The sequence below is a fragment of the Ranitomeya imitator genome, chromosome 2, assembly GCF_032444005.1.
Source record: "Ranitomeya imitator isolate aRanImi1 chromosome 2, aRanImi1.pri, whole genome shotgun sequence".
Classification (NCBI taxonomy): Eukaryota; Metazoa; Chordata; class Amphibia; order Anura; family Dendrobatidae; genus Ranitomeya; species Ranitomeya imitator.
The window spans coordinates 297161769-297175746 of NC_091283.1; positions in this window are offsets into that span (position 1 = coordinate 297161769).

Here is a 13978-nt window from a genome sequence, read left to right on the forward strand (position 1 = left end):
GCGAACAGGTGGTCAGTTGGCTAGCAGATAATGCTTCCAGCATGATAGATAGCACCACCCAGTCTTTTATACGGTCCAATCTTATCATCTGGATAACTTAATCCTCACCTTGATCCTATTTTCATGTCGAGTCCCAGGAGCTTAGTGATCCCACACTAGGACACACAAAGAAGCTCCTTACAACATAATTTCTTGATTGTGGCCTCTCAACCTGCATATTTCAAGAGGACATTCTGTTTAGTGATGTACAAAACTTCGAGCACCCACATTTTGACTAAGTAGGAAGATGATGATGAGGCACAGTTGATAAGTCAAGTTGTTAAGTCACCAAGTCAGGAGGACCAGGATGTGAGAGAGGAAGATGAGGTGGTGGGTGACAAAGTCTCTGGCCCAAGATGCAGAGTGAGGCCAGAAGCTCTGCGGGGGATGCATCAGCAAAACAGGCAGAAAGAGGCAGTGGGGTGACGAGGGAAAATGCAGGCAACTGTTCCGTAGAGTACCGGCACTCGTAAATTTCTCTGTCAAACAGTTAGGAATTACCCTGTCTTGAACTTTTTTAAAGAGTGTTCTGAGACCTGACCACTAAAAGCCTAACTGCCATAAGCAGAATCAAGCATGTCACCACTGCCTCTTCTCCTGTGCTAGGTGCTTTCCAATCCCCTTCATGACACTAGTGCAGATGCCTCCCACCTTGCACCTGTCCTTGCACATTATGATGCACTATGAGTAGGCAAATCATTAACCCAGCACAGCATTCAGCCAGGTTTGCCAGAGCCTCTGATCAAGGTACGCGGAATCAGTGCTCATTTCGGCAAGCCTGCTAAAGTTGCTGCCGCTCTGGCAATGCTGCAGCTGCGCATGCAAGTGCCAACTCACCGAATGGTATACGACATGACCACATGCTGGAACTCCACGCTGCACATACTGGTAAGGCTTTGTGAGCAGCAGAGGCCAGTTGTGCAATACCAGTTCCAACACACCCTTCAGTACTTTGAGCCAACTCTGCATGTAACCACTAAATATTGGGCATGGATGTCTGACATTTGTGATGTGCTCCAAAACTTTGAGGAGTCGACAAAGATAGTAAGCGGCGAAAAGACCATAGTCTGTGCAATGATCCCGCTTCTGTGTCTACTTAAACAGTAGCTGCTGAAAATTAAATGTAAAGCTATGCATGTGGAGATGGAGGAAGACATGAGTCAGGGAGATCCTACCCAGCCCAGCCTCATTCCATCTGCTCAGCTAGGATTGAATAACAATGAAGACGAGGAACAGGATCTGGTTGCACAATATAGGCTAGTACCCACACAAGCTTTGTCCTGTTTCTCCTATATGGATAGGCTGATAAGGAAGAGTGAAGAGGAGATAAAGTAGTCACCATGGTAGAATTTGGGAAGTGTTGGCTGTAGGGATCTTTTCACATATGACTGATATTATGCAGCGTCGCCTTTACTGTGACCCTTCCTTTATATTTATCTTGTCCAAAAATGAGTACTGGTTGTTTTCACTGCCAGACCCATGCTACAAGGAAAACTTTTCATCTCTACTTCCTGAGGTGGAGAGGTCTTCTACAATTCTGCTGTACCAGTAGGCCATTGTGGAAAATATGTTGAAAAAATTCCCATCAGACAACGCTAGTGGCAGGGGGTAAGCTTCCTTGCCCAACCAAGAAAGAGAAGCAAGGAATACACACAGCAGAGGCAGGGGTACATTGTCAAAGACTTGGTCCAATTTAATTACACCATCCTAGGATCCAGGGCCCAGTGACCAAGTATTTTTTGACAAGGAGGAAAATGTTTTTAAAAATGGTCAAGCAATACCTGGCTGACCAAACCAGCATACTCCCTAATTCCTCTGCGAACTTCAACTATTGGGTCTTAAAGCTGGACACCTGGTATAAGCTGTCTCTCTATGCCTTGCTGCTTGCATCTTGTGTGAGCAGGTTTTTAGTGCCGCCGGGAAGGGTCATAACAGGAGATTTCGCTTGTCAACAGAGAATGCTCTCTCTCAAAAATGAACAAAGTCTGGATTAGCCCCCACTTTTCCACACTACCAGATGACAGCAGCACATAGAGTATTTTTAATGTTCAATATCTAAATGGGTCTCTCCAGTTGTTGCCTTGAAGGGTTTATGATTGATCCTCCTTATAATTTTTCCTGACTGTGCACTTTGTGCAAAGCCTTTATAAGTGTAGGAGTACATAAACTACACTTTAATTTTTTTTACGAGGCACTCCACTTGGTGCCTTCAATGGTGTTGTGACAACACAGCATTTTATCTTAATTAACCATATGTCTATTTTCAGTAAGCCAGGAGGCTGTTACATTCAAATGTCAACATATATATGTGTGTTTTTCTGGTTGGCCAAGAAAATACAGACTTTTGTTGGTATAAGCCTGTAATATTGACTTGTGAGTTTACTGTAACATATTGTGCTGTTATCCTGGATGACTAGTGATACAGGCTCATTGAGCAATGATGTTTGCTGATGTGTTGATTACGCAACTTAATCTGACAGGTGCTATGCCCCTATGAAAGTGTATCAAAAAGTGTGTTTTGTCCTCCCCTCTCCAAACACACTTCCCCACCCTATCAGATGATCTGTTGTGCTGTTCCCTATATTTTATATGAGTTTGAAATCTCATATCTCTCCCTATATTTTATCAGATTGATGTCCCCATCAGATCCTTTATTTGTCATTCTTTTTTGTTAGTGTGATTCTCATTGGTTGGTCAAATTATTTATATGAGCAACAATTATTCAGATGAGAAATTAGTCTATTATTCAGCTCTTCCAAATCACCTTCCCAATTCCCTGTATGTAGAATTGGGAGAGACCTTTTCTTTTTTAAGTAGCAGAGTTCCTTGTGTGATACCTAATGATGGGGAGTGTAAAGATTAAATTGCACGGTGCAGTGTGGATAGCGTTTGGGGTGTAGATACACCGCTTGCTTCATTGATGGAGATTTCTAATCCATCTAAAAGCTGTTTAGTAGCGAATTACCCACAACTGTAGATGGAATATTCAATGAGGCCATTGCCTGCATAAATGAATCTGTTATGCCACCCAATACTTACCTCTCCGGCCGGCGTGCTCCCGACACTCCTCCTCGCTCCTCTCGGTCTGGATTCCCTGGTGTTCGTCCCTTTGGCGGTCTGTGCATGCGCAGACATGCTCCTCTCATTGCCGGGGCATCTGGGAGGTCATGACCGCTGGCTCCACCCCCAATATGGCGCCACCCGTCGGGTATTTCTCTCTGCATCTGACCGGGTAAGACGCCTTTGCGTCTATTGTGTTTGCTGGTTATTGCCAGCATCACCTTAGGTTCCTAGGCTCCATGCATCCTTTGCTGTGTCTCAAGATTGTCTCTGTTAGCCGTGCCTTCCAGTCCCGTGTTCCAGCCGTGCCTTCCAGTCCCGTGTTCCAGCCGTGCCTTCCAGTCCCGTGTTCCAGCCGTGCCTTCCAGTCCCGTGTTCCAGCCGTGCCTTCCAGTCCCGTGTTCCAGCCGTGCCTTCCAGTCCCGTGTTCCAGCCGTGCCTTCCAGTCCCGTGTTCCAGCCGTGCCTTCCAGTCCCGTGTTCCAGCCGTGCCTTCCAGTCCCGTGTTCCTGCCGTGCCTTCCAGTCCCGTGTTCCTGCCGTGCCTTCCAGTCCCGTGTTCCTGCCGTGCCTTCCAGTCCCGTGTTCCAGCCGTGCCTTCCAGTCCCGTGTCCCTGCTGTGCCTTCCAGTCGCGTGTTCCTGCTGTGCCTTCCAGTCCCGTGTTCCTGCCGTGCCTTCCAGTCCCGTGTTCCTGCCGTGCCTTACAGTCCCGTGTTCCTGCCGTGCCTTACAGTCCCGTGTTCCTGCCGTGCCTTCCAGTCCTGTGTTCCTCCCATACCTGCCAGTCCTGTGTTCCTGCTGTGCCCGCTAGTTCTGAGTCTCCATTGTTTTCGTATACATGTGCCTTCATCTTTCTGGTCAGTACTTTGTCTTTTGCTGCCTCTATCTGTCCAGTGCCTCCGACATTCTAGTCACTTCAGTAGCTCCGTTTTCCCTCCGTCCTCCATTCCCTCTCTGTTCTATCTTCAGTCGTCCCTTTGGCTCCCGCAGTTGCGGCTTCACCCTCCTTGGGCCTGTCCCTAACACTCCCTGTACAGGGGGTGGCACCATCTGGTTCACGGGGGCTCTGAAGTCGTGACCCAGAGGCTCCACTTCCTAGTCCTGATAGAATCCCAACCCCGAGGTAGATTCCTGCTGGTCAGGGCTCTGTGTTGTACTACGTACCGAATCCAGCACGTTAGATCCTGGAATTACAGATCCTTGGAAAATAAATTTGCTTTTATCCTTCCAAGCTATAACATTTTTATCCAGGGCATGTGTCATCCGATCGTATTCCAATTTTAAATAAAATACTTGGGGATCTATACACCATATGAATGAGAATTGGGACAACCTTTTGGGACTCTGACAAGGAAAGTTTAGGTGTCAAATCCAGTATTTCCCCCATTGCTCCTCAGATAAAGGACCCACATCCTCCTCCCACTCTGTCTTAACTATCAAATGTTAGGTCAGTAACCGTCTATAAATAAGGGATACTAGACCTTTTGTATTCACCGCTGTAGCAAGATGCCCGCTACCTTGGGGTCATACTTGATTCCGAGCTTTCATTCACCCCTCACATCCGATCACTGGCTCGCTCTTCTTATCTGCATCTCAAAAACATTTCTAGAATTTGCCCTTTTCTTACTTTTGACTGTGCAAAAACTCGCACTGTTTCACTCATTTATTCTCCTCTGGACTATTGTAACTCTCTACTAATTGGCTTCCCTCTTACCAAACTCTCCCTGCTCCACATCTGTCCTGAATGCTGCTGTCAGGATCATATTCCTCGGCAACCGTTACACCGATGTCTCTAACTTGTGTCAGTCATTACATTGGTTACCCATCCACTCCAGAATCCAGTACAAAACTATTACCCTCATCCACAAAGCACTCCATGGCTCAGCACCACCCTACATCTCCTCCCTGGTCTCAGTCTACCACTCTACCCGTGCTCTCCATTCTGTTAATGACCTCAGGTTAGCATCCTCAATAATCAGAACCTCCCAATCCCGTCTCCCAAGACTTTACACGTGCTGCGCCAATTCTGTGGAATGCACTACCCAGGTTAATACGATTAATCCCCACAGTTTTAAACGTGCACTAAAAACGCATTTTTTCAGACTGGCCTACCGCCTCAACGCATTAACTATCAAAGCATTAACTATCCCTGTGTGGCCAATTCAAAAAACTTAAACCATAATCAAGTTCCTCACATCATGTTCTCATGCACTTTATGCAGTTAATAGCCCTCTGTGTCTGTACTGTTACATAGTTATTCTGATAACTGGATCATGCAGCTTCATCAAGTGTCAGATCAGTGGCCCAAAGGCATTTAACCCCTTAAAACATCAGTTACTTATTCAAATGTGTTAAAATTGACTGTCTGTCCACTTTGATGCCAGTTCTGATGCCCAGAACCCATTTGGACCAGGCTGGAGGGACCGGGGTTTGATGTAGGGCATCACTATCTGTGTATTTTATGTGTCAGATCAGTGGCCCAAAGTCATTTAACACCTTAAAAACATCAGTTACTTATTCAAATCTGTGAAAATGGGCCGCTTGCCCACTTTGATGCCAGTTCTGGTGTCCAGAACCAATTTGGGCCAGGCTGAAAGGACCTGCGTTGGATCCAGGGCATCACTATCTGTGTATTTTATGTGTCAGATCAGTGGCCCAAAGTCATTTAACCCCTTAAAAACATCAGTTACGTATTCAAATCTGTGAAAATGGGCTGTTTGCCCACTTTGATGCCAGTTCTGGTGCCCAGAACCCTTTTGGGCCAGCCTGAAGGGACCGGTGTTTAAAGCAGGGCATCACTATCTGTGTATTTTAAGTCAGATCAGTGGCTGAAGATATCTGGTTTTGATGTGGGGCGCCCTGTTCTATATGTCTGCAGTGTGAGATCAGTGGCCCAAAGGCATTTAACCCTTTCTTCAGCGCTCTTTGGTGCCCACTTTGACGCCCATTTTTGTGCCAATTTTGTTGTTTTTGTAGCTGTTTTTAAGGGTATACACGTCAGGGCACCTCGCTGCATAGTGTTTTATTATTGTGATGCTTATTTTTGCTGTTAAATCTATAAAAAAAGAGAAAAGAGGAAATTGCCGACTTAAGGTACCATCACATTAAGCGATGCTGCAGTGATATAGACAACGATGTCAATCGCTGCAGCGTCGCTGTTTGGTCGCTGGAGAGCTGTCACACAGACAGCTCTCCAGCAACCAACGATGCCGAGGTCCTCAGGTAACCAGGGTAAACATCGGGTTACTAAGCGCAGGGCCGCGCTTAGTAACCTGATGTTTACCCTGGTTACTATTGTAAATGTAAAAAAAACAAAACAATACATACTTACATTCTGGTGTCTGGTCATGTCCCTCGCCTTCAGCTTCCTGCACTGACTGCTCTGGTTTTCTGCCATATGTTCATATTAGTGCACCTGCAAATGATGTGTCACATCTCCTCTGGGATCTGCACCTATTATATCTGCTTCTGTCACCAGGTGCCGCCTTAGGCTACTTTCACACTAGCGTCGTACGACGCACGTCGCAATGCGTCATTTTGGAGAAAAAACGCATCCTGCTAAATTGTCTGCAGGAAGCGTTTTTTCCCCATAGACTAACATTAGCGACGCATTGCCACACGTTGCAACCGTCGTGCGACGGTTGCGTCGTGTTGTGGTGGACCGTCGGAACAAAAAAAGTTGCTTGCAAAGTTTTTTTGTGCGTTGTGTCCGCCATTTCCTACCGCGCATGCGCGGCCGGAACTCCGCCCCCTCCTCCCCGCAACTCACAATGGGGCAGCGGATGCGTTGTAAAAACTGCATCCGCTGCCCCCGTTGTGCTGCATTGTCACAGGATGTGTCGGTACGTCGGCGCGATGCACTGCGATGGGCCGACACCGATGCTAGTGTTAAAGTATCTTTATTCATTCTGCAGGTGCTGGTAATGGAGGAAACATTATAACCAGAAGCTCTGGGCAGGGTAGACTCTGTCCAGCCACTAAGATCAAGGTGCCTGCGACCTGTGGGAATCATCCAGTCTGGTAATATGGGTGTGTGTGCTGTCTAGCTGAAGTAATAAGCTCCCAGCTTCAGCCAAATAGAAAGCACCTCACCCTACTAAAGCTCAAAGCATATTGCTAAAATCTGTCAGATACAATCTTTTCCTCCTCTGGTTCAGTCCTCTGTGCTCAGCTCCTGACTTATGTATTTGTTTCCTGTTGTGACCCCGTCCCGTTTATTGACTACTCTTGCGTCATCCGATTTTGTATTTTCTCTTCCATCCCAGTTGTTACTAGACTACCTGACTTGTTCTTGCAATCTCATACTACAGAAAAGTATCAACGTGGCGCCACCCGTCTGGTATTTCTCTCTGCATCTGACCGGGTAAGACGCCTTTGCGTCTATTGTGTTTGCTGGTTATTGCCAGCATCACCTTAGGTTCCTAGGCTCCATGCATCCTTTGCTGTGTCTCAAGATTGTCTCTGTTTGCCGTGCCTTCCAGTCCCGTGTTCCTGCCGTGCCTTCCAGTCCCGTGTTCCTGCCGTGCCTTCCAGTCCCGTGTTCCTGCCGTGCCTTCCAGTCCCGTGTTCCTGCCGTGCCTTCCAGTCCCGTGTTCCTGCCGTGCCTTCCAGTCCCGTGTTCCTGCCGTGCCTTCCAGTCCCGTGTTCCTGCCGTGCCTTCCAGTCCCGTGTTCCTGCCTTGCCTTCCAGTCCTGTGTTCCTGCCATGCCCGCTAGTTCTGAGTCTCCATTGTTTTCGTATACATGTGCCTTCGTCTTTCTGGTCAGTACTTTGTCTTTTGCTGCCTCTATCTGTCCAGTGCCTCTGACATTCTAGTCACTTCAGTAGCTCCGTTTTCCCTCCGTCCTCTGTTCCCTCTTTGTTCTATCTTCAGTCGTCCCTTTTGCTCCGGCAGTTTCGGCTTCACCGTCCTTGGGCCTGTCCCTAACACTCCCTGTACAGGGGGTGGCACCATCTGGTTCACTCGCCCTCGGGGGCTCTGAAGTCGTGACCCAGAGGGTCCACTTCCTAGTCCTGATAGTACGCAAAGGCCATGGACCCCGCTGGAGCTGCGGCCACTCGGAAAGCTTGTTTTCCTGCGGGAGAACCAGACTCAGATGATGTCCTTTATGAAGTCTATGGACTCCCATCTCTTCGCTCTCCAGTCCTCTGATCCGGGGAATGCCTCTCAGCTGGCCAGTTTGCAACAAGAACTGGCACAGCAGCCTGACTCTCAGTCCCATATTTTGGGGTATATGGCTTCTGTTGATAATCGTCTTCTTTCTCTCCAGGCAGCTGCGTCAGTTCCTTCACCAGCTCTAGCTCCTCATTCCACTCCCTGTTTGGCCAAACCTCCTCGCTTTAATGGAGATCCCAAACTATGTCGGGGATTTCTCAATCAGTGCCGTCTCCATTTTGAGCTCCTTCCTATGCAGTATCCTACGGATCGGGCCAAGGTGGTTTTTATTCTTTTTCATTTGGAGGGAGATGCTTTAGCATGGGTTAATCCTCTTTGGGAGCGGGATGATCCAGTGGTTCTTCAGCTCACTCCATTTCTAGAGACTTTTCATCGGGTTTTTGATGAACCGGGTCGCTTGGCCTCAAACACTGAGGGATTATTTAATTTACTGCAGGGGTCTTTAACTGTTGGGCAATACGCTATCCAGTTTCGGACTTTATCTTCTGACTTGGGTTGGAATAATGAGGCGTTAGTGGGGGCTTTCTGGCGGGGGCTTTCTAGCCGTATTAAAGATGAATTAGTAAGTCGAGATACAACTATTTTGGAGGATTTGATTGCCTTGGCAACATGAATAGATCTTTGCTTTCAGGAACGAGCTCGAGAGAGAAAGTTTCCTCATTCTTCTATGACTTCCCGTAGGCCTCCCAGTCCACGTCACAGGGTCTCTACTTCTGTTTCCACTCCCAAGCCTATGGAAGTTGATCGTTTTAAATTCTCCGAACAACGTTGCAAGGAGAGGCGCTCCCAGGGTCTCTGTTTTTACTGTGGAAGTTCCTCACATCTCCTCCGTGCCTGCCCAGACCGTCTGGAAAACTCCTCCGCCTAGGTCAGGTAAGAGAAGCCTCCCTAGGTGCATGTGAAACCTCTCAACCCCTCACTCTGCCTGTTTTGTTACATATTCATGATAAACGTTTTTCTCTTGAGGCTTATCTGGACTCGGGTGCAGCGGGAAATTTTATTAGGTTGGAGGATGTAACTAAATTCTCAGTTCCCGTAATGTTTTTAGAGAATCCTCTTCTCGCTTCTGTTGACGGAAGACCTCTGCAAGAAACCATAACTCAAGTTACGCACTTGGTTGAGCTTCAGGTAGGGGCTCTTCATAGGGAGAAAATCTCGTTCTTTGTTTTAGCCAACATTTCTCATCCTATTCTCCTTGGTCTTCCGTGGTTGCGACTCCACGAACCTTTCCTAGATTGGCATAATGGCAACATTCTTCGTTGGGGAGATTCCTGACGGTCTCGTCTGCTGCCGGTGCATCCTGTGGGTGTTCCTTGTCCCACTCCCATTCCCTCCGGGTTGCCTTCTGCTTTTTCGGATGTTTTTGATAAAAAAGAGACAGAGTCTCTTCTGCCGCATCGACCCTACGACTGTCCTATAGACCTCGTTCCTGGTGCCACGCCTTCTAGGGGAAGAATCTATCCTCTCTCGCCTGCAGAAACTCAAGCTATGTCGGACTATGTTCAGGAGAACCTCGCTAGAGGTTTTATTTGAAAATCTTCCTCTCCAGCTTGGGCAGGTTTCTTTTTGTGAAAAATAAGGATGGTACCCTTCGCCCGTGTATTGATTACAGGGGGTTAAATAACATCACTGTGAAGAACAAATACCCCTTACCTCTTATCTCTGAACTTTTTGACCGTCGGAGAGGAGCACGAATCTTTACCAAGCTTGATCTTCGGGGAGCCTACAACTTGGTTCGCATCCGTGCGGGAGACAAGTGGAAGACCGCATTCAACACTCGGGTCGGTCACTATGAGTATTTGGTAATGCCTTTTGGGCTTTGTAATGCTCCTGCGGTGTTCCAAGAGTTCGTCAATGACATCTTTCGAGACTGCCTCTATACCAGTGTTGTGGTCTATTTGGATAACATCCTTGTCTTCTCTCCTGATCTTTCCACCCATCGACGAGACGTTCTGTTGTGAATTCTGTGGCAGAGCTCCCTCCTGTGGTCACAAGTGGTACTTCGGCTGATTCTCTCTGTGAGCTTCTGTTGGTGGAGGAAAGTGGTATTGCGGCTTCTGAGTTTCCTACCTCAGGTGATGTGGTGAGGTCGTTAGGTACTGCTCTACTTAACTCCACCTAATGCTTTGATCCTGGCTTCCTGTCAATGTTCCAGTGTTGGACTTGTTTTTCCCTGGATCATTCCTGTGGCCTGCTGCTCTGCATAGCTAAATTCTTCTTTGCTATTTGTTTGCTATTTTTTCTGTCCAGCTTGTCTAATTGTTTTGCTGGAAGCTCTGGGACGCAAAGGGTGTACCTCTGTGCCGTTAGTTCGGTACGGAGGGTCTTTTTGCCCCCTTTGCGTGGTTTTCTTTAGGGTTTTCTGTAGACCGCAAAGTTATCTTTTCTATCCTCGCTCTGTTAAAAAAGTCGGGCCTCACTTTGCTGAATCTATTTCATCCCTACGTTTGTCTTTTCATCTTACTCACAGTCATTATATGTGGGGGGCTGCCTTTTCCTTTGGGGTATTTCTCTGAGGCAAGGTAGGCTTATTTTCTATCTTCAGGCTAGTTAGTTTCTCAGGCTGTGCCGAGTTGCATAGGCAGAGTTAGGCGCAATCCACGGCTGCCTCTAGTGTTGTTTGGTGAGGATTAGGGATTGCGGTCTGCAGAGTTCCCACGTCTCAGAGCTCGTTCTATGATTTTGGGTTATTGTCAGATCACTGTATGTGCTCTGACCGCTATGTCCATTGTGGTACTGAATTGCCTATCATAACAACGTTCGCCGAGTCTTACTTCGTCTAAGGGAGAATCATCTCTTCGCTAAGATTGAAAAATGCATCTTTGAACAGTCTTCTGTGCCTTTCCTGGGTTATATCGTTTCTAAGGATGGTCTGAAAATGGATCCTGAGAAGGTGTCTGCTGTTCTGAACTGGCCCCGTCCATCGGGAGTAAAGGCTATTCAGCGATTTCTTGGTTTTGCCAATTACTACAGACAATTTATTCCTCACATCTCCTCTCTGTCTAAGCCAATCTCTGCTCTGGTCCGCAAGGGGGTCGATCCTAATCTTTGGCCACCAGAGGCTGAAACAGCCTTTCAAACTCTCAAGCAAGAGTTTTCTTCTGCTTTGGTGCTTCATCGACCGGATATCAATAGGCCATTCATTCTTGAAGTGGATGCGTCCTCTATCAGAGCCAGGACAGTACTTCTACAGAGGTCTTACTCGGGTCGATTTGTCTCCTGTGGTTTTTTCTCCAAAGCATTTTCTCCTCCAGAACGTAATTATTCCATCGGTGACAGGGAATTGCTTGCCATCAAATTGGCCTTGGAAGAGTGGCGGTTTCTTCTTGACAGGGCTGTTCATCCTTTCATAATTTTTACTGATCACAAGAATCTGGCCTATGTCCAGTAAGCCCAAAGGCTGAATCCTCGACAAGCCAGATGGTCCTTGTTCTTCGGATGTTTCAATTTCGAATTACATTTCCGACCTGGAGATAAAAACATTAGAGCTGACGCCATATCACGGTGTCTTCAACCGTTAGATGAGGAGGAGAGACCTACGCATATTCTTGATCCAGCTAAGATTGTTTCTTTGGCTCCTCTAGATGTGATCACGCCACCTCCGGGAAACACCCTCGTGTCAAATCGTAACAAGTTGAAGGTCTTACGTTGGGGTCATTCCTCCCAGTTCACTGGACATGTTGGATGTAAGAAGACTCTCTCCCTGATTTCTCGTCATTATTGGTGGCCTTCTCTTCGCCAGGATGTATTGGATTTCGTTGCTTCCTGTTCCTCGTGTGCTTGGAACAAGGTTCCTCGACAGCTGCCTTCGGGTTCTCTGCTTCCACTTCCTGTACCATCTGTTCCCTGGACTCATATTGCTATGTACTTTGCCACCGACTTACCGAAGTCCTCTAATTGCACTGCAATTTTGGTGGTGGTAGACAGATTTTCCAAGATGGCCTACTTCATCTCTCTACCTGGTCTTCCTTCTGCTCCTGACCTAACGAAGATCTTTTTACTTCAAGATTTTCAACTCCACGGATTCCCTCAGCATATCGTGTCCAACCGAGGAGTCCAGTTTACCTCCCGTTTTTAGAGAGCCCTTTGTGGTCTTATGAAGGTGTCACTAGATTTTTCTTCTGCTTACCATCCCCAATCCAACAGTCAGGTGGAGCGTGTAAATCAAATCCTCATATCTTATCTTCGTCATTTTACCAATGCTCACCATGATGACTGGGTGTCTCTTCTTCCCTGGGCAGAATTCGCCTACAATAACCACACTAGCGAATCTTCATCTAAGTCTTCCTTTTTTGTTGTTTTTGGGCAACATCCCGGCATTCATCTCCATGTTCTCCCCACCTCAGGCTTCGGATTCCTTGTCCCAGGAGTTTTCCAAAATTTGGCAGGAGACTAAGGAGGCGCTTGAAAAGGCTAGTAGCAGAATTAAAAGGTATGCTGACAGAAAGCGTTTGGATGTCCCTCCTTATCGACCTGGCGATAAGGTCTGGCTTTCCTCTCGCTACATCAGACTCAAAATTCCCTCTCAGAAGTTAGGTCCACGTTATATTGGTCCCTTTGAGGTTTCTAGCCGAATTAATAACGTAGCATACAAGTTGAAATTGCCTGCTTCCCTACGCACTCCTAACGCTTTTCATGTATCACTCCTCAAACCCGCAATTTTTAATCATTTTCATTCTGTTTGGTCACGTTCTCACCAACCTATTTTTTCCGATGCCTCTTTTGAAGTTAAGAATATTCTTGCTAAGAAATCTGTCAAGGGCAGGATGTTTTATTTATTTGATTGATTGGAAGGGGTTTGGACTTGAGGAAAGGTCTTGGGAACCTCTTGAGAATATCAATGCTAATCTAGTCCTGAAGAGGTTCCTTTCTAGTTCTAAAGGGGTGGTAAGAGAGGGGGTACTGTTACGCCACCCAATACTTACCTCCCCGGCCGGCGCGCTCCCGACGCTCCTCTCCATCTGGATTCCCTGGTGTTCGTCCCTTCGGTGGTCTGCGCATGCGCAGACGTGCTCCTCTCATCGCTGGGGCTTCTGGGAGGTCGTGACCTGCTGACTCCGCCCCCAATATGGCGGCGCCCATCGGGTATTTCTCTCTGCATCTGACCGGGTAAGACGCCTTTGCGCCTATTGCGTTTGCTGGTTATTGCCAGCATCACCTTAGGTTCCTAGGCTCCGTGCATCCTTTGCTGTGTCTCAAGATTGTCTCTGTTTGCCGTGCCTTCCAGTCCCGTGTTCCTGCCGTGCCTTCCAGTCCCGTGTTCCAGCCGTGCCTTCCAGTCCCGTGTTCCAGCCGTGCCTTCCAGTCCCGTGTTCCAGCCGTGCCTTCCAGTCCCGTGTTCCAGCCGTGCCTTCCAGTCCCGTGTTCCTGCCGTGCCTTCCAGTCCCGTGTTCCTGCCGTGCCTTCCAGTCCCGTGTTCCAGCTGTGCCTTCCAGTCCCGTGTCCCTGCTGTGCCTTCCAGTCGCGTGTTCCTGCCGTGCCTTCCAGTCCCGTGTTCCTGCCGTGCCTTCCAGTTCTGTGTTCCTGCCGTGCCTTCCAGTCCTGTGTTCCTGCCATACCTGCCAGTCCTGTGTTCCTGCTGTGCCCGCTAGTTCTGAGTCTCCATTGTTTTCGTATACATGTGCCTTCATCTTTCTGGTCAGTACTTTGTCTTTTGCTGCCTCTATCTGTCCAGTGCCTCCGACATTCTAGTCACTTCAGTAGC